Source organism: Mastigoproctus giganteus, chromosome 3 (genome assembly GCF_048544385.1).
Source record: "Mastigoproctus giganteus isolate SK-2022 chromosome 3, ASM4854438v1, whole genome shotgun sequence".
NCBI lineage: Eukaryota > Metazoa > Arthropoda > Arachnida > Uropygi > Thelyphonidae > Mastigoproctus > Mastigoproctus giganteus.
The window spans coordinates 43,371,886-43,385,260 of NC_143577.1; positions in this window are offsets into that span (position 1 = coordinate 43,371,886).

Sequence of the window (13,375 nt, forward strand, 5' to 3'; positions counted from 1 at the left end):
AGTGGAGTCAATCACCCTTTTATCCACTGTAGCAACTTATCCTTAATACCATACTGCTCCAATTTTTACAGTAGTCTTCCATGTGCAACAGTGTCAAAAGCTTTCCTGAAATCCAAGTATATGATATCAAAATTATTTTTTGCATCCTGTTCCTTTGTAACTACATCATAGTATCCAATAAAATTTGTCAGACAAGACTTGCCCATAACAAATCCACGCTGTGTCTGAATTATTACTGCAGTTTTGTCTAGATGATCCTGCAATGAAACTAACTGGTTTGTAAATACTCGTGTCACCCTTTGTGAATTGGAGATACATTTGCACATCTCCAGTCCATGGGGTCTTCCCCTGAGTCCAAGTGTGCTCTCATAATTATGACTAAGGGTTTGTTTAGTTCCTTTGCCTTTAATATAACTGAATAGATCCCATCCACCCCAGCTGCCTTTCTTATGTTTAACTTCAACAATTTCTCCTCCACTTTGCTCTGTTATTACAAAATCATTAAGAACTCTGTTACAGTTTGATAAACTTCTGGCATTTTCCTCCCTTAATAACTTGTGTGAATGCAGATGCGAAATACTCATTCAGGTTATCAGCTATCTGAGCAGGATCATCAACAGTCAAACCATCGATATCAAGTGGAACAATCTGATTCAACCCCTTCTAGAGTTTCTATAAGTAAAGAAGTCCTTGCTTTTTTTCTTAGCATCCTTTGCAAAAGATTTCTCATAATTTGTCTTTGCTTGCCTAGCCTCCTTTATGACTTGATTACATATCTTATATCTGCAATAGGCTAATGTGTCACCTGATAATTTATATGAATCCCATGCATTTTTCTTCTCTGTCACGAGTCTCATTAGTTCATCAACCCCAGGAGCTTACATTTGGTGAGTATGGGCTTGGCACACCCAGGGTCATGAGCTGGATATCATCATTCTTCTTTTTCTTGGTAATTCCCTTCTACTTCTGACTCTTGTTCTTCCCCCCTTCTCTCAGGGTAATTCAGAAAAAAATTTTTTTTGGCTGGTGCAGCATAACCCTCAAGCTTCCTTGCACCATATGGCTAATAATAATCTCACATCTATTTAGGCCTAAACTTTGAACAGTATTTCTTAATTGGTATGAAAAGCTTAGTAGCTTCCACCGTTAGTCCCTTGAATGCTTCCCCCTTAGGTGCCTCCGTAGCCAGGTGGGAGAAGGAGCAGCAGTGCGTAGCACATGCTTCTTGATTAGATCGGGGTTTGAGCCTGTGACCACCAGATACGGAGGATGCGGAAAGGTCAGGGAATGACCACGGGATATCTCCAGAGAAATATGGCCTTAGTTGCTAATGCTCCTAAAAACCAAATAACATAAGCTTCCCCCTTAGATTTACTTTTGGTGACATCATCAGTTTATCCCATTGTACAGAATTTAATAACTGTCTGACACCACTGTAGTCACCTTTGCAGAAGAAAAACCCTTCCCTTTACCCCCGATGGTAATTATATCTTTAAGTAAATCCCACATGAGTACACTGTGATCACTGCCACCTAGTGATTCCTTTATCTTAAAATTTTTATACATGAATAATCACTGCTGATAACCAGATCAAGAGTATTACCCTCTCTGGCTGCCTCTCGAACATGCTGCTGTAGAAAACAATCATCCAATAAATCCACAAAAGTCTTGCTAGTATGCGAGTGACTACTCACAAGTTCCAGTCAATATCTGGGAAGTTAAAATCCTCCATCATAACACAATCTGATTTACCGACCCATTCTATTTCTCTGTACAATGGTTTGTTGTATTCAATTGTCATTAGGCCCACAACACACTCTTACTCTCATTTTTGCTTTCCCAGTGATGATATCACACCAAACTGACTCAACACTGCACTGTCCATCTATGTCGGTGAAGGTAAAGAAAGTCAACAAGGGGAAACTTTTAGCGCTCAAACACGTTTCCCAGTACCCCAGCTTCTCCCTGCATTCTCGGTAAACAGATGGTGCGTGTTATCGGTAATGGCAATAGAAGTCGATAACAATGTATTCATTAGTTTTTTTCTCATAATTAAAAGCAGATCATTGGAGTTCGGGAGGGCTGAAATTTACTTAAGGGTACACCCTCCAAGAGGGTGTTTATCCCCCCTTCCCACTGTTTTAACCCAATAGGAAAATGACTTCTACCATCTGTAGAAGTCGTTTTTGTATCAGTGTGTACAATGTGTACAATCTGGAGGGTGTACCCATAAGTAAATTTCAGCCCACACACGAATTCCGATAATCTGCTTTTAATAATAAAAAAAAATACATCATTATTAACTTCTACTGCCTATAACATGCAACTAGTTTACCGAGAATGCAGGTAGAGGCTGCAGTACCAAGAAACGTGTTTGACCATTAAAAGTTTCCAGTGCTGGCTTTCACGTTGGCTTTCTTTACCTTAGCTTCTATGTCAACTGGATGAACTTCCTTAGATTTTGTTTTTCTTAATTAACAGCATAACCCCTTCTCCCTTCATTTCCTGTCTATCCTTCCTGTACACATTGTAATGCTCCAATTCCAGTTCTGTACTGCTTATATCTGTGTGACACCATGTCTCTGATAACCCAACATCTGCCTTTGATGTCTTGACCAGCACTTCAAATTCATCTACTATACTTCTAGCATTGGTGTACATGCACCTATTCTTATTTAACCTAACCCAGCCCATGTATTTATTTGTTTCATGATGACTCCCACCAGTCCCTCAAACCCTCAGAACCCCCACTCTCCAGGCTGCTGCACATTCTAATAGAAGCAGTGCAAGAATCGCTTTCACTGCTGCCTGCAGCTACTATTAACCTTTTAGTCTGTGAATTCCCTCAAGCTAGCAGTTTTTTGACCCACCTAACACTGCCTTGATAGCACAGCAAATATTCTTGTACCCTATTTAAGTATCTCATCCCTGTAGAAGCAGTCTCTCCTGTTAACAAGCACAGACCACACTGAGAAAAATTCTACTCCATGAGCCTTGCACATTGCCGAATTGATAACAAGTCTCTCATCATATACTCCCTCCTATTGTGTCTTGCAAAAATTCAGACACTTTCAAATTTAACTCTAATTCATATCTTATTTTCAGCATTGACCTGTACTTGTTAAGTAAATCTGCAATCTCCTACTCTTAATATCTTTAATACCAATGTGTACAACAATATCACCCTTTGTGCCCTTAAAAGATATCTGTTTTTTTTTTTTGTTTTTTTTTTTTTTTTATGTGAACCCCAAACACGAGAGGTATTAGAACCTATAGTACTTAGTACCGTGCTTGGGTTTGAGGTTAAGAAGAGGAAAGAAGATATTTGTTGACATTGGATTTGAACTTCTGTAGATTGTAATTTTCAGGAAATACATATGAAGGAAGGTTGTTCCAGGCAGTTGAATGAATAAATGAGGAAGATGAAAAGTTGGTTCTGTGGGTTTGAAGTTGGACAGTAAATGGATGTTGGCTAGTGGCGGCATGTGTTCGGACTGTTTTGAAAGAGAGAGCAGGAATTATAGAAGCCAATTCAGAAGAACAGTGCCCATGGAAGTATCTGTAGAAGAGGCATGCAGCAGAAACAGTGCGTCTGTGAGAAAGCGAGTAGAGAGACTCTGTTAGAGATGAATCATTAATTAACCTAACTGCCCTCTTCTGAATGGAATCAAGAAGCCTGAGAGAGGTTTTGGGGGCACCACCCCAGATGTGGGAACAATATTCCATGGCAGGGCGGATTTGCGATTTATACAGAGTGAGCAGCTGTTTGGAAGAAAAGTAACGCCGAGAGCGAAAGAGAAAACCAAGTTTTTTAGATGCAGAGGAAGCAATATTTGTAATGTGCTTGTGCCAAGAGAGATTAGAAGTCAGGGTAATCCCCAAAAGAGATATATCATTTTGCCTAGAAATTGGAGTGTCACTAAAGATAAGCACAGAAGCAGAAGAATGCTTTTTGTGAGATATAAGACAAGACTGAGTTTTAGAAGGGTTGAAGTCAACTAAGTTGTCTTTGCCCCACTGGAGAATTACCTGAAGATCGGCATTTAAGGAATTGGTAGCAGATTTTTGAGAAGTTGAAGCTGATTGAGCAGGACAAGGTTTCTCAAAATGGAAAGTTGAATGCAATGTGCTATCATCGGCATAACTATGGATAGGATTTCCAGTCAATGGAAGAAGGTCATTGATATACAAGAGGAAAAGAGTGGGGAAAAGAACTGAACCTTGGGGGACACCGGCATTAGTGGAGAAGTTGGAAGACAGAGAGCCATCTACCATCACCCTCAGTGAGCGATCAGAGAGAAAACTGGATAACCAATTACTAAAAACAGTTGGCAAACCATAAGATGGAAGCTTGTTTAGAAGACCTTTATGCCAAACACGATCAAAAGCCTTTGAGATGTCATCAAAAGAAGCAACTACTTGTGTTTCACCGAACCTTTCCATTGAATTAGTCCTATTAGTAAATTGATAAGAGGAGTTACCTCAATATAGTACGTGGAACACTTCCGTATGATACCCTCCAGAAATTAAAACGGAAAAATCGACAACTTACCGGTACATTAAAGTAAAATATAAATAATTAAAGTGAAATATAAATAATTAAATAATCAATTTAACACAATTCAAAATCAATTCAAAACAATTAAAAATTCAAATTAACGCAATTAAAAGAATCTAACGAAAATATTCAAAACGATTTTTACTCCTCTTATCAATTTACTAATATTATTACCAACGTAGAACATATTGAGTAATACAGCTCTGATTCATACTATCTAATTGAATTAGTCCATAAATGGGTAACGTAAGCCAGAATATCTCCAGTGGATCGACACTGACGGAATCCATACTGGTGATCATTGATCAGACGGAAGGTTTCTAGGTAGTTTAAGAGTTGACGGTTAATTGATTTCTCCATTACTTTAGAAAGAGTAGAAGTAATTGCAATGGGATGAAAATTGGATGGTGGGGATTTGTCACCCTTTTTAGGAACTGGCTGGATATGAGCAAATTTCCAAGCAGAAGGAAAAACATCTTTGGAATAAGAAAGTGAAAAAAGGCGGCAAAGAATAGGAGTAAGTTCAGGAGCACAGGTTTTGAGAACAAGTGGAGAAATACCATCAGGACCTGGAGCTTTCTTAACATCAAGGTTCATCAAAATCCTTCTGATATCCTTTTGATGGAAGACCACAGGAGGCATTGAATGGAGCGTGTTGGGAATGGTGGGAGGTGTTTTACCAAGATCATTAATACATGAGCTGGAAGAAAAATGGGATGCTAGCAGGTCAGCTTTATCCTTGGCTGAAGTGGCAACAGAACCATCTGGTTTGGACAGAGGTGGGAGCAAAGATGGGCAAAAGTTGCGGCCAATAGCTTTGGCAAGAGACCAGAATGCTCGGCTACCATTAGGGCAGGAAGCAAGTTTTCTACTCTTAGCCTGTTCAAACTCTAGTTTGGACTGATTAATAACTGCTTTACAACTGTTGCGAGCTTTGGTGTAGGCAGAAAATGAAACTGAACAATTGGAAACAAGCCAATTACGATATGCAACATTCTTCTCTTGGACAGCCTTAGCACATTTATTGGAAAACCAAGGTTTACATAAAGGACGAGATTTTAAAGTGGAGTGTGGGATAAGGGATTCCATTCCTGCAAGAATAATTTCACTGACACGATCTGAGCAAACACTGACATCAGAAATTTTGAAACAGTAATCCGACCAAGGAAAAGAAGAAAAGAAGTCTCGCAGGTCATCCCATTTTGCATTCTTGTAATGCCAAACAACACGTGGTTGGGAATAGCCATGAGATAAAGGTTCCATTGGAGAAGAGACAATCACCAAGTTGTGATCTGAAGTGCCTAAAGGACCTCTCACTTCGACCGTACGGTTGTTTGTGAGAAAAAGATCAAGCATATTGGCTGTATGATTAGGATTGTCCAGTATTCTTGTAGGTAAATGAACAATCTGTGCTAGTTCATTAGTAACCTAGTTGATAATGTTCTACATCATCAACTTTTGCCCCTGGCAGACATATCCTGGTCCTATTCTGCCTATCCTTTTTACACAACATATTACCCATCTCCCTGACAATAACTAACTCCTGTGGGACCAGTGCATTCTGCCTTTGAGATTGCTGCTGTGTTGCCTGATCCACAAGAGTAAGCTCTGGCGTTGAGTTGGGCAACTGAGAGCTAGATGGGTCCCTCATTTTAATACCTTCAAGGGCATCTACCTGACTCTTCAAACTCTCATAAGTGCCCATCAGAATGCTGAGTTGGTGCGTAATTTGTTGACTAGCACACAGAAAGACATCCTCCTTGGCTCGATCACATCCTGTTCCCGATAGTTCTGCAAACATTTCACAAGTGCACATTTTTTTAGGCTGTCATGTGTTGGAGAATCGCACCCCCTCGGTTCTCCTCCGTTTATCAGCTACTTGAGCAGGATCTTCAATAGTCAAACAAGCTATGTTAACTGGACTACTCTGATTCATCCCCTATCTTCTAGAGTTTACATAAGTAAAGAAGCTTGCAACCTTTACCAAAGATTTCTCGTAATCTGCCTTCGCCTGCCTAACCTCCTTTGTGACTTGATTACAGACTAGCTTATATCTGCCATGATGGATCAGGATCAAATGTTGAATACCAATGTCATCAGTTGAGAAAAGAGGTTGTACTGATACTGAGCATTTAGGGGAAAAGACAGCTAGCGGTAATCAATGGACACAGCTCATCGTGGACTAATGTTATTAGTGGAGTCTCTCAGGGTTCAGTGTTGGGTCCATTGTTTTCTGTATTGATAAATGATATTGATGATGGTATATCAAGCTTAATGTCCAAGTTTGCAGACGATACAAAGGTTGGCAGGGTTGTCAAGGACACTACTGACACTATGCTGCTGCAACAGGATCTGGAAAGGTTGAGCAGATGGGCTGAGAGGTGGCAAATGAAGTTTAACATTGACAAATGTAAAGTACTACACATGGGAAACAGCACCCCCAGAGCAATGTATCAACTCTGTGGTACTACACTGACAGTGGTAGAGAATGAAAAGGACCTGGGGGTAATTGTGCAGGCAGATATGAAGTTCTCTGAGCAGTGCAGATCGGCTGCAAAAGTAGCTCATGGTGTCGTGTCAATGTTATACAGGAATTTTGCTAGCAGGGATAAGGAGGTGATTATTCCCTTGTATAGGGCAATGGTCAGGCCACACCTTGAGTACTGTATACAGGTCTGGAGACCTCATTTCAAGAAGGATGTAGAGCTGCTGGAACAAGTACAGAGAAGGGCAACAAGATTAGTGAATGGAACAAAGGGGTACTCTTACGAAGAAAGGCTTAAGTTTTGCAAATTACAGTGTCTGGAGACTAGGCACCAGCGAGGTGATCTGATAGAGGTGTATAAAGCCTTGAATGGTTTGAGCATGCTCAATGCTTATGGAATTCTTCCTCTTGCTCAGAATAATCACCTGAGAGGGCATAAATTCAAATTGAGGAAAGACAGATGTAGGATAGATGTGCGGAAATTTGCTTTTAGCTAGCAGGTGGTTGATTGGTGGAACAGACTTCTATCCCTTGTCGTGGAAGTTGATAGCTTAAATAAACTTAAGGCTCAGATGGACAGGTATTTCGAACGAATGGAGGGGTGAAGTGGAAGTGTTTTTTTTTTTTTTTTTTTTTTTTGGCTGATGCTGCATAAGCTTGCTTTCTGGCACCATATGCCTCTACTAATGCTAAAGCTGTTTGGTTGAATGTGCAGCTGTCTACATAAGTAAAGAGGGTATGCACAGCTTCATAAAAAGATGTTGAATGTCGATTGTTTAAACACATTTAATTATAATTTAAAATTTTTTTTCTCATTTCCTATTAATACTACGCATTAACAAGATATTTTTAGCCATGAATTATAGCATTTCTTTATGAGCTGGATGTCAAGTGTCAAAGAGAAGAAAAGCCTTTAATTTTTCACTTCAGTAATATTTTATATTAATGAAACAAACTTTCTCAGTATTTCTTAAAATTTTATTTATACATTTTATTATACATTCATTTTAATAGTATACATAAAGGAATGAATTTCTACCACAAATCATGTTACATTAACAGAAATAATAGCAATTAACGTTTTGTAAAAGCAGAAAAATTTTAAAAAGTGAGCACCAATTTTGCACAATATATAAAGTTCCAAGGTCAGACAATGTTCAGCTCCATACAGAATAATAAATACTCTTCAACCAGTACAACAATCAACATACTTAGCAGTACAACACCTTGTCTACTCAGATAAAATTTTAAAACTGGCTATACAAGCAAGTTTTTAACACTGTTTAGTTTTATATGTTGATAGACTTCCAACTCTGCTATGAACTATAATACAATACAGTTACTGTATATGTTTACACCAACTACTTTATCTCCCTGAAAAGTTTATTTACACACAAAACGTCTAATTTTTTTCCAAGTTAGATATTTTTTAACTCCACGAGGCTGTATTATACTGTCACCAGCCGGTGAAAGATCTTTATTTTTTACTCCCGAAGTATAAGAAATAAATTGTGAAGTCTACATTTTCATGTGACAAAAATAATTATAAATATGGTAATAATTCAGAGTAAGAGTTCACGCTGGGTGTTATCTGCTTGTAACAAAAATTCTTTCAAACTAAGTAATGACTAGCTACATTTTGTATGTTACACATATGCTGACATGGATTAATAACTTTATAAATAATTGTTAAATTTATGCCTTTATTTTATTTTTTTTTTTTTTGTGGTATGATGTGAGTAATACACGAAGGAACCAGTTTTTTCCTGCTTCCTTCGTGTATTGTGGCCGTGAGATCCAACCGGAGAGTACGGCACCATCGAAATATCCAAGCCAGAGGCGGGATTCGAACCCGCAACCTTTGGGTTGCCAGGCAGGCAGGCACTTTACCCACCTGGCTAGCCTGGCTGGCAATTTATGCCATATAAACTACAGTTTCAAAGAAATATTCTTAGCCAATGCCATATTTGGTTATTTTAAAGTGTGATTTCTATGACATAAAAAATCCACTTGCCTACATAAAAAAAAACTAAATGGAATGTTATCAAGCAATTATAGCAATTTATGTTAAATGCAACTTTCAAAATACACAACACTACAAATCATTGCAAATACTTAAACAAAATTTCTTAATATACAAACATTTGTGGATTACAATATTAATGCTGCTAGTAAATAGGATCTGGAGCTCAGGATAAATAATCACTTATACATTCAGTTAGTGGGATGATAAGCAAACTTGTAACTTAAAATGCTGCAAACTTGAGAAGATTGTTCCTTTTTTCAAGGATATTATGTATTCTCAAAAATGATTTACCATCTTTATGACAGACCATTTACTTGAAAAACTACAGTAAATTCTCAATTATCTAAACAGTAGACTTAACAAAACAAATATGGCCACAATAAAATTTTTGAAATTATTAGTCTACAGGCAAGTACATTTATGACTAATATAGTTTAATTTCTGTCAATATCATTATTAGCAGTAGTGATATTGACTTAATTATTGACAAAATTATATTGACTTAAAGCATTACAACAGAGCTCGGCAATATGTGCAAAAAAAGTTGAACTGCAATATTAAGATCAAGATAACAAATATCAATAAAATATATCATATGGTTTTGATGCATAAGCCTATATCAAAGGCAATAACTGCATTATTACTAGCCATGTAAGAAATGCTTTGTTTCATAAAAGTGAAAAAAAGGACAATCTTTTCTTCCTATACTATATCTTTGATCAAAATAGTTTTAAACTTGGAGAGGCCGTATATAAATCAGCATAAAACTTTGTAGCTCAAATTCTACTTTTGACATTTATAAAAACTTGTTCTCAGAATTGAAGTTATAACTGCTATCTAGATATCTTTGACATAACTAACTTGTCTTTTATTAGAGTGGGTACTTTGCTGTATAGAAAACAATGCACTGATTTTTTCATAAGCATTGTCTAACCCCAAATGATTTCCTGGTTCCTTTTATCATCCTCCGATTGGTCAACTGCATGACTAGGCACACTTTTTTCCTATTTTTTTAAATTCTTTTTTCCTCTCAATTTCCTGGTACAGTAGAGCATCGATAATCTGAACTAATTGGGAATGGGGGTAGTTCAAAGAAAACTACAGTATGGTAAAATAAAATTCTGTTCAGAATCTTTTTACTCAATATCTCACTTGCACATATTGTGTTAGCTGCAATTTTTGAGTGCCGTGTTTTGTTATTAACACATATTTTCTTACTGTTTTAGATTTTACAACCCCCTTCCCAAAATGTAAGTGAACAGAAATATCAGATTACAAAGTGCACTGAATAATTTTTTTTCAATTTTAACAGATTCCATGGTGTTATGTTTAGTTAGTACTGTAAGTATATTAATTAAGCTACGTATGTACTGTAATCTAACTGTAAATTTTTATTTTTATTTTGCTAACCTGTGAATAATATTCTTCCAATTTCACGTATCATTTAATTTTGTAATTGGTAAGAAAAAAAAGGTGTAAATTTGTACTTTATATTTTCATTTTTATAGTATGTGGATAATATTCTTCTGATTTTCAATTATTACAATTGCCATTTAATAGAATCAAAATTCAATTTGCAAATGTGATCACAATAACCAGTAAAAGTAAAGTGCAGCCATTATCAACCCACTGCAGGATGGAAGCCTCCTCAACAATTCATGCTGAGGGAAATGGACCATAATCTGCCACGCTGGTCCAGTGCGGGTTGGCAGATCGACCGTATTCAGCAGTCAGGGGCTTGAACCCCGGTCTACTCAAAGAGCGTGTGCTACTGCACTCCCGCTCCTGCCCACTCGGCTACGGAGGCTGTTACAATAACCAGAGCTTACTGTAATTATTTTATGGCACCAGAATAAAAAAATAATAATAAATGCTGGCTCGTTTGGATTACTGACATTTCGAATTATCGACACTCTACCATATTTAATTTCTTAATCACTAATGCCGTTAAACTTTTTGGCAAACTAATGATACATTCTGTGTAAAAGTAAACATTCTCTTTCTGTGAACTCACAAAAGAATTGTGTTTGTGAAAATAAAAAAAAAAAAACATCCAGTGAAAAAACTTTAATAAACATAAAAATCCTATCAAAGAAAAGTTGAAATTAAGTCATTCTTTCCCCACCCCTGCACACATATTTAGTTACTAGAATACTGATTAAAATAAAACTTAACTGCACAAATAACTTCTTGGATTCAAGCAGCATGCTAGCCCTTGCCCCTACATTCAGGAATGTTTGTGGTGGAATATTTCATATAAATATGCCCAAGTTAATGCATAAATTCTGGAGGGCTGATTTAATAATTAACACCAGTGCATTTAGCTACTCTCTTTTGAATGCAAATTTCCAAACATCTATTCTTCAACCATCCTTTTTTAATTTAAATACATTTAAAAAGAGCACCAGGTTCCCAAAAAACTCTTCAATAAAGTCCTAATTTCCTTTTAAAACCCCATTCATAATCATTATTTTTCTTATTTATTATCTTCTGTGGAAGATAAAAAAAAAAAAAAAACTGTTTTATTAATTGATATTTGCTTAAGCATTGCTGTTAGACATTTTGTTAAGTTTATTTCTGAGTAATATATTCTGACAGATATGTTAGAAATGGACTCTTTCTTCTAAATTTTTTCAAATATTATTTTAGAACTTCCAAGTAATTCTGAGTTGAATCACTACAGACTCCAACCTTCTCCCACACAATGCTCTTTAATTAAGTTACAATTGAAAGATGAGAAGCTTGATATGTATTGTTCCCAACAATTGCCACAAAAGAATACCTTTTTTTGGTATGGAATGAACAGTAATATTTAGGACTTTGGTGAAGTGTAACAAATAACTTAATCTGAGAAATTCCTGACATAGAAAAATGCAAAAAAATTGCAAATTTTGTTATCAAATTGTAAAAAAAAAAAAAAAAAAAAAAAAAAAAAAAAACAAAAAAAACTGGCATTTTTCATTCATATAATTAGGATACAGTTCACCTTCAAGGTGACTAGATTCTCCCACTTACGCAATATAAAAAGCTAACATCTCAAAGGGAACTAAGGCAATACAGCTACTACAAACTAGGCAATTAGTGGTGAAACTTATTTTTCAATTATCTCAGACAGTAACAGATTCTACAGAAATACAAGAGTTATCAAAATGAAGTACAGTTTTCTATTTCTTGATTCTTTAAAACTGTACTGTGATGTACAGAGGTTAAAATATTTATCTGAAACTGTAGTGTGGATAAACAATTTTAATTTTCTAGTCATACCATGACAGATTATTATAAATATTAAATTGTATAACAGAACTTTAAAGTATTACATAAATTTAAAAAGAAAGGAGGCTAAGGCACTTCAGTATCAAAAGCTCTTCAAATGGCTAAATTTAATATAAAATTATTTTTTCCCTAAAAAAAAAGTGCCATTTATGAGAATTATTTTTAAGTACACAAGTGAAAGCACTTTGCTACTAATCTTATATACAGCCAGGCCTCGCATACTGCGAGTTCAATTAACAAGTTTTTCAGTTACTGCTATTTGAAAAAATTATACCACTTTACACAATGCAAATTTCCGGTTAACGCAATCTTTTTTTGGGGTAATAATTGAAAAAGATTTGAATTGCGAGCAAAAAAAATTTTTAATTTTTAAATGAGCTAGATGAAAATGTTACCACAAAGGAGAAAATGGTAAAAGAACTAAGTGAAAGGTCTGAGATTCTCTGCGATACTGTATTTATTTCACCCAGGCCAAGAAAAGGTTGTTGTCGGTTATCGGAAATTGATGGAAAAAAAAAAAAGAAAGCCAACGCTGTTCAAACGAATCTGTTCTCAAATATTTCCGTAACAAATAATTTCTTCATTGTGTATTTTATGCAATAAACATTTAATTCTATAATTATTTTCACTATCTTTTACATGGTATACATTTAAAGTTATTTAAAAGGTATTTTTAAAATTCTTTATGGGCATTCCTGAAGGTCACAGACCAATTATAATTTTTCCTATTGATTATTATATTCCATTAAAGCATTTCTGTTTTGCGCAATGTGTTCGTGGAACAAATTAATCGCATTAATCGAGGCCAGCCTGTATATTCTCAATTATGCACATAATGTATAGTTAAAACAGAAGTATAACTCTTTTAAGATAAAAGTTTCACTTGGCTCTTATCTGTTTTAATAGAATATTAGAGTAATAACAAAGTTGCCTGCATCTCTTCTGAATAAAAATTTTTAATAACAAGTCCTTGCTTAATATGATATATATTAAATTACAAGCAGATTCTACATTTTATTAACTTGTTAGAGCA